This window comes from Rhinopithecus roxellana, chromosome 11 (assembly GCF_007565055.1).
Source record: "Rhinopithecus roxellana isolate Shanxi Qingling chromosome 11, ASM756505v1, whole genome shotgun sequence".
In the NCBI taxonomy this organism is placed as follows: Eukaryota; Metazoa; Chordata; class Mammalia; order Primates; family Cercopithecidae; genus Rhinopithecus; species Rhinopithecus roxellana.
In genome coordinates this window covers 38208061-38221864 of record NC_044559.1, presented here as the reverse complement: position 1 = coordinate 38221864, position 13804 = coordinate 38208061, and the positions used below count along the sequence as shown (strand labels likewise).

General features: G+C 50.7%; 1 long non-coding RNA gene across 1 annotated transcript in view; it reads left to right on the top strand.

Moving 5' to 3' along the window:
• LOC115900443 overlaps positions 1–9907 on the top strand; it is a 56664-nt gene extending 46757 nt beyond the window's left edge. The window contains exon 3 of the long non-coding RNA XR_004060127.1: positions 9635–9907. This is a non-coding gene — a long non-coding RNA (uncharacterized LOC115900443). The remainder of the gene's footprint in view (positions 1–9634) is intronic.
• The last annotated feature ends 3897 nt before the right edge of the window (positions 9908–13804 follow it).

Below are 13804 nucleotides of genomic sequence, written 5' to 3'. Positions count from 1 at the left end.
GGAACTGCACTTCCAACCAGAACAGAGCCCAGACTGTCACCTCGGACATCAGAGGAGTCCCAGCCCCATTTCTGAGTGCCCCTCTTCCCCAAACTGCCCTGTGAACAGTGATAAGAGCCGTGACTGTGTTAAAGTCAGAACCACTCTGACTATAGATTCCACGTGCCACTTCTTACGGCAGACCCTCATCTCGGTTTGGGATGGGGATGTGGGCAGTGTGTTTTGCTGCCAGGATGAAGTGGTTCAATTCTCCTAGAAGGAGATGCAGCAGTCAAGTCCAAAAGCATGACAAAGCCCACTGAGATGACCGGTAGCTTAGAAAAGTCTGAATTCATGAGGTTTCCATCCTCACGTGAAGATGTCACTAGCACTAGTTCCTTCTTCTGGGGGTTATTTTACTTATCCAGCAATTTCCTTCTTTATGTTTGGAGACAGTTGTAAAGAGGGGAGAACCCATGGGCTCGTGGGCCTTTCTGAGAAAAACCTAAGACCCCACCTAGTGGGGGAGGCAGAGGGAATTGGCCCTTTCAGGTTTTGGGGTTCAGCACAGATCACTGTTGTGGGCTCCAGACATTCCTGCACCCAGGAGATGTGCAAGGACAAGCATGAGAAAAACTATGCATCTGGCCGGGCACAGTGGCTCATGCCTGTAATCCCAGCACTGTGGGAGGCCAAGGCAGGTGGATCACCTGATGTCAGGAGTTCGAGACCAGCCTGGCCAACATGGTGAAACCCCGTCTCCACTAAAAATGCAAAAATTAGCTGGGCATAGTGGCACATGTTTGTAATCCCAGCTACTCAGAGGTTCAGGCAGGAGAATTACTTGAACCTGGAGGGGGTTGCAGTGAGCCGAGATCGCACCACAGCACTCCAGCCTGGGCAACAGAGCCTCAGAAGAAAAGAAAGAAAAATAGAAAAGATAAGAAAGAAAAACAATGTATCTGAGGCGTGCGTGACTGCTGTGCAACGGCAGCCGTTCTTTCCTGGTGATGTCTGGAAAGGCTTCAGAGGGCAGGCCGACCTGAGCTCCTCCTGCCCTCTACAGAGAGATGGCTGCAGCCTCCGCCCTGGCCTGCACTAGCAGGCACCTTCGAGAGGGATGACAGAGGCCGGACGCGGTGGCTCACGCCTGTAATCCCAGCACTTTGGGAGGCCGAGGCGGGCGAATCACGAAGTCGGGAGATCGAGACCATCCTGGCTAACAAGGAGAAACAGCATCTCTACTAAAAATACAAAAATTAGCCGGGCGAGGTGACGGGCGCCTGTAGTCCCAGCTACTCGGGAGGCTGAGGCAGGAGAATGGTGTGAACCCGGGAGGCGGAGCTTGCAGTGAGCCGAGATTGCACCACTGCCCTCCAGCCTGGGCAACAGAGCGAGACTCCATCTCAAAAAAAAAAGAAAGAGGGACGACAGGACCAACAGGGAGCTGCTGCTGTCCCCCAGGCCTCCCCTGCTCAGATCTCATTTGGCACTCATGACTCGTAGCTGAGATGGGTGGAAGGTGCCCTCCGAGGCGTCTGGATTCAAAACTCCATGAATGAAGACAGCGCCTGCGTTCTCTTCTCATGCATGGTCAAAGCGCAGACTCTGTCTGAGATGGCGCACACTCAGGGTTTTGGTCAGGGATGATCAGCCCCTTCGTCGGTGATTTTCATCCTTATGTCAGCTAGTGCCTCCTCTGAAATAGCCTAGAGAATTCATGCCATTGCCTCTGCCTTCCCCAGCATCCCTATTTCACAGGGCAGCTTGGGGAAGAGGGGCACTGAGGAACAGGGCTGAGACTCCTCTGATGTTTGTGGTGACAGTCTGGCTCGGTTCTGGTTGGAAGGGCAGTTCCTGAGGCTGTTAGTTCCAGACCAGCCTCGCCAACATGGTGAAACCCCGTCTCTACTAAAAATATAAAAATTAGCTGGACGTGCTGGTGCACACCTGTAATCCCAGCTACTTGGGAGGCTGAGGAAGGAGAATTACTTGAACCCAGGAGGCGGAGATTGCAGTGAGCCCAGATCCCACCACTGCACTCCAGCCTGGAGACAGAGTGAGACTCTGTTAAAAAAAAAAAAAAAAAAAAAAAAAAAAAAAAAAAATCCACCACACTGCTCACACTCTGTTATTCATGTGTGCGTTTTTCAAAAAAAAGAAAAAAGAAAAATGGGCTTATCAAGGATGAGGGTTTTGGCATTTGTGCAAAGCCTGAGGTTTTAGGAAAAAGTCACTGATGAGACGCTGGCAAGACTCTCCATTTACAGTAACCTGTGGCTAGAAATGTCTCATGATGGGAGAAAAATGTGGAATCCAGGAGAATAAGTGTGAAGGTGGGTTTATGTGGGGCATTTTCTTTTTTGTCCAACACCTCAGATCTGTAACCAAATCAGTAAAAGCAAGTATGTCTCAGGAAAAACTTCTGCTTGTTACCGAGCTTCCTGGAAAATTGCATTTGGAGAGCTATGACGGCTTGGCCGTGAGTAATTTGCTTTTTAAATAGTTCTGTTAGTTGGTCCACATTGTGTTTTTCGTTCCACCAGAGCCGAAGGTGGTGTTTCTTTTGTTTATGGTATTAGTGTTATATTATTGGTGATCTCATTGTTCTTGTTTGTGACATGTTTACCTCAGTAGGACAGTTATTGTAGAAGGGAAGTTGGGAGCCAGTCTACCCACCAAACCTGCAGAACTAAAGAAAAAGACTCCAATCTGTCCCGCAGGGTGCATATTACTCCTCTCTTGGATTGTTAAATTCTAATTACAGGCTGTTGATCCCCATTAGAACCATTTGTAAGCCTAAACACTGTTCTGCAGCATCTTTTGCCAATAGGTGTGTTTCATTTCGATCGTTGTATAAAACGTAACATTTGTGCTTTTGGGGGGCTAGAACAGGTTAGTGTTCTGTGGAAAAGTTGGACAAGAAATAGGCAAAATATGACTCAAAACTAAGATAGGGCAAACAAAAGTACACTTTGCCTTGATGTTGATTTATTAGGGATTTCTGAAACCCTAGGACTCTAGAGCTCACCTTTCAGATCTCACACCTCAGATGCCACATCCTCAAGGAAGCTCTCCTACACTGCCCACCTCCACATTCTTGGGACAGCAGGGACCTCCCCCAGCCCTTCCTAGCACTTGACACAGTGGATCATTTCACAGGACTGGGGGGATAATTTAACTGTCTTTCCACTAGATGGAAAGTTTCAGAGGAATCCTGTCAGGATTACAGACACCTAGTATAATGCTTAGCACATGGTAGGCATTTAATAAATTTGTTGTGTAATGCCTGTGTACTGTTTTATTTGGGAATCTTCAGAAGGTAAGAAAAACAAATGGATACATTCATAATAAGTGTGAGATGTGGAGAGCAAGCAAGTCAGTAGATTACAAGATATAAGCAAAATTCATAGGATGTGTTAAGTAGAAGAAGGGATGAATAAGATGGAGCTGTGAGACTCAGGATGAATTCACAGAATTCACATGGATAATGAGTAAATCAATAACCTGTGGGAGATGTTGAAGACAGATACAATAAGTGGAACATGTGATAGAACCAACCAGAATGCTATGGACCAATGGAGAGACATTAAGAGACCAAGTTGTAAGATACATTCATGCTACTTCAGGGCTGACAGCTATCTGATTTCCAAAATCAGGCACTCATCCATCGGTGACACCCATTATGGTCCCAGTTGTGTTCTGCGCAAGAAGCACAGATAAACAGAGCTGTTCAGGAGGCTAATGGATGCTCCTGCTGTGGCCAGGAGAACTTTCCCCTGGCTCTCCAATAGCAAAAGTGTGTATCGTTGCCTTGGGCACCTTCTTTCTGTTGGTTAATTCACTCACCCTCAATTATGGTCCTTGTAACCACATCATTAAGAGAGAAAGTTAATATGGGTGGGAAGGAGAGAGAAACATGTGAACATTGTGTATTAAATGCCCCAGGATTCAGGAAGGGGACTTACCACCTGCTTCTGTGGTAAATGTGTTAACCTACCCCATCTCTTTCTTCTTGCTTCTCCCTGTGTGTTTAAAATTTATTCAACAATCTGTGTGATTCAAGTATCTTAACTTGATCTTTCTATTCTATCACCTCCAGAATAGTTTGCCTGGTAGCACATTTGGGGTTAATTTCCTATACAACATATTGAAATAGTGCATTGTGAATTAGCTACTATGACTGCTGATTAGGGTGAGGGTTAGGGTTAAACTAGTTTCTGAATCTAGATACTCCCGCCTACCATAAAAACCACCTGCATTCAACAATCAGCTATTGCGTTAAGTGCTAAAGATACAATGATGAGAAAACAGCCATGATTCCTGCCCTCATGAAGTTTAGAACAGAAGAAAGACCATCTGGTAATCACACAAATAAGTGACAAATAAATCTAACGTTTTAACCAGTGACAAACCCTCTGAAGAGATAGTATACCGAGGTCCTCTGAGAGCATATGCCAGGGGAATTTGACCCATTCAGAGAGGGTTAATTAAGCTAAGGGAAAAGGCATAAATGTCTCAGGCAGAAGGAACTGGCTGTGCAAAGGCCACATGATGGGATGATGTCATTGACCATTCATTCAGCAGTCAGCACTGACCCTGTGTGCCCGGCCTCATGCTACAGGCAGGAATACAGGGGAGAAAGACCAGCGCTGCCCCAAGAAAAGCCCAAGGCGACTGTCAGACCTAGGAGGATCCTTGGAGAACCTCAAAAGGTTTCACATTGCATGGAGGAAAAGACTAGAGCCTTATAAGATATCACTGAGAGTTCAGTTGTTAATCCTGGGAGGGGTGAACTTATGAATGGTCACTGGGTGTGGTGCGTCCCTGGCTCTAGTCTTACCCTCCATGCAACTTGAAAACTTTTGATGCTCCAACTCAAACCTAATTTTCAAGCCTTCATTAGCTAAAATCTTACCGAATTCCAGCTTTAAAAGAAATAAACAAGATACTATTCCCTGGCTTATGCCAAACTCTTTACATGCATTGTTTTGTTTTTTGATCTTTGTAACAACCATGTGAGATTGCACTAAACTGACACTCAGAAGGTAAGTCATGCCCTCGAATCATTCAGCTAATAAGTGAAAAAAAAAAAAAAAATCAAGATCCAAACCCAGGTCATTCTGGCCCTAGAGCTGAAATTCAGTGAACACCAAGCTCTAGCCAGGAATTGTGGTTACAATAAAGCTTCTGCCGACTGGATACTCCAGGGTGTTTAGGAATGTGCAGTTTGTGGGTATATCTTGGTATTCTGGTTGTGTTGGTGCTATTGTAGTTTTGGTAATGTGGTCATCTCTTGACAATACATGCTGAAAATGCTTTCAGATTAAATGTGGCAATGTCTAGGTTTTACTTCCTAATAATCTGTGTGAATGGGGGAAGCAGTGTGTGTGTGTGTGTGTGTGTGTGTGTGTTATGAGAGCTGGGGAGGCAGAGCCCGTGGGGAGGAGGGGAGGAAATAGATTGGCCTTGGTTATTGGAGGTTGGGACGGGCATATGAGAGTTGATTGTAATACTCTCTTTTCTTTCGTATATGTTGGAAATTTTCCGTAAAATGTTTTTTTCAAAAACAAGTAAGTTCTGGGTTATGTTTCGAGGGCCTACTCCTTCATTTCCAAATCCCATAGAATTTCACAATTGTATTTTCCCCCATAATTGGAAGTTGTATGGGGCTGTTTCAAAAGTCTGAGTCATCAAAGATGTAATCGACTTCCTACCGCTGGATTAGCAAACAAAAAAGTACTGATACTTTCTCTTCCGGCGCTGTGTTGGGCTCTGGGCTGAAACCCAGTCTCTCACAGGCCCTGGAAACAGTCCCACCAATTAAGATCCATCCCTGATTTCCGACTCTGTAACTGGGGACAAGTTAATTAACTCCCCTTAGCCCTTAGTGTCCTCATCAATTATTACGTGGTAATAACCCCCTCAGAGTCGCGGGGAGAATTAGCTCGGAGCGGTGCATGGGGCTAGAACTCAGGGCCCAGAGGATCTGACAATGCAGGTTTCCCGCTCGCCTCTTGGGTTTTTGAAACGCCCTCAGCGGCGTTTTCTTCCTAATTCTGGTTCGGAGGAGCCATCTCTCCATCGCGTCTGCCAGCGGGGTTTGCTTCACACACAGACGTGGGCAGATGGCATCGGGGGCACACGTGTGAAAGCCGAGAAGGTTGCTGCGCATTCGCGGTTTGGTTCACAGGACGCGGGCGTGGGATGGGTGGGGTGGGATGGGTGTGCGGGGTGAGATGGTGTCGGGGGTCGCGGGGGACAAGAGGGTGTTTGGTGGTGGTTGGGAGTCCCGGGGATCTTTTTAAAATTCGGATGCCTACAGTTTTCCGCCCCTGAACTCGAGTGGACTTTGGGTTTTTGTTTGTGTGGGGCTTTTCTCTTGTCAAGCACAGCGCTTGCCCCCAGCGGCCTGGCGTCGGGCTGGAGCCGGCAGAAGGAGGGAGGCGACCGGCATCCGCGCTTGCTGATCAGGGAGTGCCGGGCCTGCTGCTGGGGAACGTGGAGCGGCTTCGGACAGCCGCGCGCCCTGGCGGGTCACGGAAAGCTCTGAGGGACATTCGGTCGGTCTTCGGGGACGAGACTGGCCGCCGCAGCGCGAGCTGGGGGTGCTGGCGGAGCAGCGAGTGGGGCGGGGTGAGAGGGGATGGAGCCCCGAGGGGGTGGTACGCGCTCGGCTTCCTGCCGCCAGGGGGCGCCCACGGGCAGAGCCGGGCGGGGCTGCAGCTACAGAGAGAGAGGGGTGCGTGGAAAGCGACCAGGCCAGGCCTGGAGGGCGCAGCCCCCGCGCGGTGTCTTCAAGCTCGCTCCAACTAGTATTGGGTCACCCTCGGCTCAGCCCAGGGGGAGGACGAAAGGGTTGGGTGCAAGGCCTAGCACCCAGTGGCCATTCATTAAATACGTGCTGGCTGACGAGCTCAGGAACGGCTCTAGGGAGCAGCTGGCTCGGAAACCTCAAGTTCAAGCCCACTCATTCCCGTCTCCGTCCCCGACGGCCTTTTAGTTACCGTGCCCTGGGCAGCGACAGCTTCCTTTTAGAGTAGGGTAGCAAGTGAGCCCCTGCGCAGCGAGGACACCGATTGGGCGGCGGGGACAGGGGTGTCCGGAGGTATCCCCGCTCCGTGTCCTCGCCTTCGACTGCCTCCCCGGGACACAGCAGTCATGGCTTCGACTGTGACTTCTTAACTGACTCCTCCCTGATCGCTGAGCTAAGCCACGGGAGAAAGGGAGGAGGGCTTTCTTCCCGTGACCTTAGTCCAGGCGCTGGCCCGAGTCGTGCTCGGGTGGATAAGTCTGATTTGAGCACCACACGGGCCGGGCGCCTGGACCAAGGGGGTTCGACAAGAGGGTCTCAGAACAAGCTCTGAGTCTCTGGAACTAGCTGGGGTGCGTGGGAGTGCGCGCCACGGCCGGCGATTTCCGGGAGCGTGTCTCGACTTCTGCCAGTGCCAACGCAGGAGAGAGAATTGCAGCTCAGAGAGGGCAGCGTGAATGGAAACTGAAGGGCGAGAGCTTGGCTCTCTAATGCCAACCAACTTAGTGGTTCAGAGCTTGGCCTCAAAGGAAGATTCAGTTCAAGTCCCGCTCTCCCACTCACCAGCTGTGTGATCTTGGGGGAAGTTAACGCCTCTGAGCCTGTTTCCTGCTCTGTAAAATGGAAATTTAAAAACTTAAACATCTACTTCTGTTGAGGCTGTTGTGAAGAAGTGGGATTGTGGGTGCATAGCTCTTAGCACTGTGCCTGGCACAGGTTAAGGCTGGGTAGGTGGCAGCTGTGAGATCCAGTCTTCTCGCAGCTGGCCTGGCCAGATGCAATCATAAGCGAAGATGACTCACTTCCCACAGCAGAGGTGTGCGAAGCCCTGCGCACGCTGCTGTAGTCTGCACCCTGGCAGAAGAGAACCCAGGAGCGTTGGGACCTCCAAAACTCAGCCCTCAGGGCTGAGGACACTGCGCTGTTTCTGCCCCTCCTAAACCCGGAGGCCGAGATGCCCCTGTGCAGTACGGCTGGCGCCCACCCTACAAGCTGATTCCTGGGGGACTGTCCTGCAGCAGACACCGGCAACCATCACGGGCGACCTTGACTGAACACATGTGGGCATCCTAAGGACATTACCTCAATCTTCACACCATTCCTGAAAAAAACAAACAAACTGGTGCTCAGAGAGGCAAAGTAACTCACTCAAGGTCACACAGCCAGAGAGTGGCCAAGCTGGGATCCCAACCCACTCTGGCTCCGGAGCTGGCGCCACTTCCTTCCTTACTCTCTATCAAGCTCAGTCCCAAAAACCTGGGACGAACCATCTGGTTGGGGTGGGAAAGGCCATGCGCGTCCTGGGGTCGAGGACCCTGGGCCCACGACGGCAGTCTTGCTCTCAGCAACCATAGAAGCCAGTGCCAGACAAGTTGGGTTGGAAGGGGCGCGCCCTGCCAGGGCCCCCACGGATCGCGCCTCGGTGCTCAGGCTCCTGCCAAGTTTGCCCCCATCTCTCAGGCGCCCTTGGACTGAGTGTCTAAGGACCTCTGCACCTCTCCAGCCTGGGGTGCGAGGAGGGGCTGGCCCTGATCGATACCCACTTCCTTTCTTCTCTGGAAAGCCCAGGTGCCAACGAAAGGTGCCCTGGAAACTGGTGTTGCTTCAAAAATGAACAGTCCCAGCTCCAAACGAGTCTCTCTGAACACAAGCCTCTTCCTTCCGTTCGCCCGGGCCTGTAGTCGAAGTCTCCCTGGGTCTCCAGCCCCCTCCCGGGTAGACGTCAGTCGGGACGTGGGCCCCGGAGTCGAGAAAGGGTGCGGACCATGCTGGGGACCTAGCTCAGGCAGTCGGGGTCCGGATCCTCTTTGGGAAAGTGAGGGCTTGAGGAGGGAGAAAGGCTTTGAGTACGGCTTGGGGGACTTCTTGAGGCCCCCCGGTATAACTTCTCTGTCAGGCCAGGAAAGGAGAAAAAATCTGTCCAGCGCAACCCAGGGAGGAGCCTTGCAGCTGCGGAGGGGGGCAGTTTCAGAGCCGGATACCAGGGGGCAGTGCTGCGCAGCGAATCTGCCGGGCTCCAGTTGGCAGCCCGGGGCAGCACGTTTACCGAATTCCCTTCCTCTCTCAAAGCCGCTGCAAAGTTCCTCTCAGCGTGCTCCGGACGCCAACAGCCCCCTCGCCCCGTAACATGCGAAAGAGGGCACTGTCCTCTCCCTCCGCGCGTTGCCGTCGGTGCTGGCGTCCTGGCTGTCTTTCTTTGGTAAAGGCAGCTACCACCGGCTCGGTTTTTGACCACTGACTTGGCTCTAGGGAAACGTAAGGTGGGGTGGCGGGATGCCCCGTTGGGTTTTTGCAGGCCATGTGAGCAACCTCAGATTAGAGGTTGAGGGGACTTTCTCAGCCTGGGCTGGAGCCCCCGAAAATGCAGGCGCCGCCTTTGAGACGAAAAAAAAAAGCACTGGAGATGGGCCGCCTGCATTTGATCGCCTTACAGATTTACGTAGAAATGCATCCGAGGAAAGGTCTGATAGAAGGCAGAGAAGGTGGAGGCCCACCCCCGCCCAAGTAGGAGCCATCCCAAAACTACAGGTGCGAAGCGGGCTGAACCTTATCTCCAGGACCGCGCCAGGCCCACTGCACCCCCAGAATCGGTGTTTTTTGAGAAATGTCTTTCTATTCTAGAGGAGGCTGTGTCCACGCTTAAAATGTGCAGAAGCAGTGAGCAGACGTGACCCAGTGACGTGCACGGGGCTTTTCCCACCCACGGGACTAGGAACTCCACTCCCCGTCCCGTCCCGGCGAAAGAGAGCACTCCGGGCTCTGGGACCGAAAGTGAGCCCAGGAACTTGGTGAAATAGAAACCGGACATATTATCTTTGGACTCGGCCTCCTTTTGCTGGGAGTTTTGTTTTTGCTTTCTCTCTCTCTCTCTCTCTCTCTCTCTCTCTCTCTCTCTCTCTCTCTCTCTCTCTCTCTCTCATAGCACTTTGCAATAAATAAAATAAAAAGGCATGTCTGTGTGTGAATGTTATGGCCGTTTGTTCTTTGAAGAATTCACATTTTAAAATTGCTTTCTGTGAGCGCAGAGGAAGAACATATAAACCACCCTTATGTAATTTGAAACCATCAATAGCCCCCTTTTAAGGTTGTCTTTATTGTGGGAAGTCAAGGTAATGATTTTGTCGCTGTCTAATTTCATCCCAATGTATGGCGTTGCTTTTATAGCCTTTCAAAGGTAAGTGAAAGGCATCAATCTAGGGCCCTTTTTTGTGGCCGATTAACAGTTTAAACTGGTTTTCTAACCCTGTCACAACTATTGGGCTGATAAACAGGATTTCTGCGGAGGCATTAGCAAGTCTGTAAATAGATCATTAAAAAAAAAAAAAAAAACCCACAGCACCTCAGGCAATTCTTAGTTCCTCTGACAAAAATAAACCATAAGTCCACAGGGGTGTATGTGTGTATGCATGTGTGTGTGTCTCACCTCCAAGAAGAGGTAGTTACAAATGACTTCTCAAGAGTTATTTGTGTCCTGGTTATTATTACTACTATTGTCATAATCTTAGGAGAAAGTGAGCAAGCTGACGACACAGGGATGGAAATCATTGAGCTTGTGGGTTCTGCATTGACTCTACCTTATTGTAGGAAATGTCCCCCTTTAATCATTGGATAAGCCTGGCGCTGCTGCCAACCTTCTTTGACATAGAACGGTCCAAATAGAAATATCCTATTTTATTGCAAGGGTTCCTTGGAAGAAGATACTTTCTGTGGGACAACTGCTGAAGAAACAACAGACATGAAGGCATACTTGACACCAACACAGGGATACCCGTCCGTCACCTTTGATCTCCCCTCCCACATGCCACTGAGAAATAGTTTTTAAAAATAGAAGCAAAATGACAAACTAGACAATTTGAGACTTAAATAAAAATAGCTTTAGGCCCAGTTCCAATGGAAGCTTTTTCTCTTTGACGCTGCCGTGTTTCTCTGTTGCAACAGAAACCTCTAACTCCCCACCCAGGGTCTCGCACCAAGGCCAGACAGCCCCGCTCCCGGGATCACCCCCGAGGGTTACCTTTGGGTGCAGGCGCGGCCTCTTTCTCCGAAGGGAGGGGCAGCTCCCCCAGTGCAAAATTAAGGAGAAATGATAAGCAGCGGTGAAACGGTCTAGAGGCCCAGCCTGGCACCCGTCCCGCAAGGTGCTGGGGGAGGCGACACCCTGCAGCGCCAAGGGGATGCTCCTCAGGCGCAGCGGGCGGGATAGCTTGGGCTGTCCCTTTTGTCTTCCACGCTCCACCTGCGGCGGGTTCCGGGAGTTTAGGGCCCGGCCCAGAAAGGAAAAGGCGAGAAGGCGCGTCTGGGCTCTGTAGAAGTGCAGCCGCTGCCGAGTCCGCACCCGGCCTCTTCCCTAGAGGCTCCAGACCAGGCCAGACGTTGAGGTGAGGTTGCCGGGCAGGCGGAGACCCCAGCTCGCAGAGGGTTCTCCGCGTCCCCAGCCGTCGGCGCAGGAAGTTGAAGCGGCCAACACGCCTTCCTCCCCACTCGACTCCGGGGCCCACGTGCTGGTCCACGCCGGGGACCCGAGAGCATCGCGACTAGGGGGCTGGGGGACGCCTCCCGGGCGTCGAGGAAAGACTGGACCGAGGGGGCAGGCGGGGCCCACGCGGTTGCATTTCGCGCCCCGCCGCAGCCTTCAAGAAGCAGAACCCAGAGCCCGACCTGTACCCTCACTCCGGCCCCCGAGCCCGGCCTGGCCCGCAGTGCTCGGGGAGGCCCCGGGTGGCGCTGTCTCCTCTGCTCCTGCAAACGCCACCGCCAGAAAATAGCACCCACCCGACCCGGCCCGGCGAGCCACCGACCCAGGGCTGCGTCAGCTTCGCTTCAGCCTCTCCGGGTGCGGATCCCAGGCCGAGCCGGCCGAGGGAGGCGGGCGGAACGCAGAGTCCCGGCGGCTCCCACCTCCCGGAGGGAGCACGGGGACCTGCGTGGGGCCGGCGGGGTCCGGGATTCCGGGCGGGGCGAAGGGACCCAGCTCGGCTGCGGGGCGCGCGGTCGCTCTCCCTCCGGACGCCGCTCGGATCCCGCCCTACCTGTAAGGTCCCTCGCCGGACTCTACATCGCCTTCGGCGTTTCCTTTCCCTCCCGGAGTTTCCACCCCTCGGCTTGTCTTATTCTCGGCTCCTTCGCCCACCCTTTCCTCCCCACCTTGTCCCCCGCCCCCACTCTTCTGCAGTTTGTGACTGAGAGCTCCCCAAACAACCTCATCAAGCCAGTAAACCCAAAATGTAAGCACTGCCCAAACCCGTGTGCTTATCCTGCCGCTTCTAGAAGGCAAATTGATACGGGGTGGATTTGGATCGGCTTTCTCAGAGAGGCCAGAAAGCTTTAAAAAATTCTAAGTCAGGAGACAGCTGTCTGTTTTCTTAGCACCTCTGTAGCGCTGAGGACGTCTTCAACCTCCTCAGACACCCCCAGCCCAGGGACGTTAGCCCATTGCCCAGATGGAAGACAGAGCAGGGAGGTAACCCCAAAGGTTACAAACTTGATTCTTCTCATGTGGTGGATTCCAGTCTTTTGAATACGATCTCCACCTCTTGTTTTCCCTTCTTATTTAATTTCTTGATGTTTTCTTGGATGGCTTAAGCCACAGGAGGAAGAGAGGGCAAAGGCAGCCCCCATACCTTTCAATAGAGTGAAATAGCCTGAAATTACAGCTACATAACTATCAAAAATGAAACTGTGTTTGTGAAAATCTGTAACCCTAGCTATGTAATTGGAGAGATTCATGAAAAAGGATATTGCACAGGTGAAAGTGATTTTACAATTGCTTTCATATTTTTAATATTTTTCAAAATTGTTGAGAGGACTTTTCCTGAATACAAGGGATGAATGTTTCGGCTTGGAAAGTTCAGTGTAGCCCTAGTCATTGGAAGGCTACAGTTATCATAAATTGCTTTTAAAGTGTTTATTAAAGTGATTGAAATTTGTTTCTTTGAAAAAAAATAGTCTCTGAACTTACAAACTTCCTACCTTACCAAATAGACTTTCCTGAAACTTGAAAATGGTTCCCATGAACTTTCTCTTGGCGAAACTGCACAGTAAACATGTTCTTGGAACTCTTTTTAAAAAGGAGTTGGAGCCCAATTTTCACAACCATTCATTTTCCTGCCAGATTCTTTGCATTGGGCATTTCCCTGTGTGCTTGGGACCTTACTGTTGTTGAAGCAGAAGTTCTCATGTAGGAAATTTTGCATTCCCGGAGAACTCTGCTTTAGGGCAAAGGCTGAAATGATACAGGCTTAGGCATCCCATGCCTACTGAGTCAGTGGTCATCACATTAAATATTTTGGGCATGCTGACAAGGTAAGGAAGATGCAGAAACTGACCAGATTGATGAAGGCTGAAGACAAAATTCTAAGCAGTCCCTTGTTTTGCATGAAGCACTGTGATATTCGGAATTGCTCAAAGTGTCTATGCACCTTCATATTTATTGCTAATTATCACCTCTTTTCCATTTCTCGTTGTATATGGCCAGCCCTGAATACCTGGAGACTGATCTGGGAACTGTTTGCTTTCATTTCTTCCCATATATTTTTATTAACAACTTGAACTGATCCTGCCTAATCCAAATTCTTATACTTTGATCTTGTTCCTTAGCATCCACATTAAAGAGTTTTTTTGTTTGTTTGTTTCCACCAAATTTTTGCCCCCCGCTTAACTTTGTCCCTATGCTAGTTCTCTTTGCTTATTATTCTCCTATTTATTCTCTCGACTTGAGATTTCTGTGATGGTTACTTACATTAGTGACCACATTGCCAAAGCACCTTCAAAAGTGACTGATGCCCTTTATTA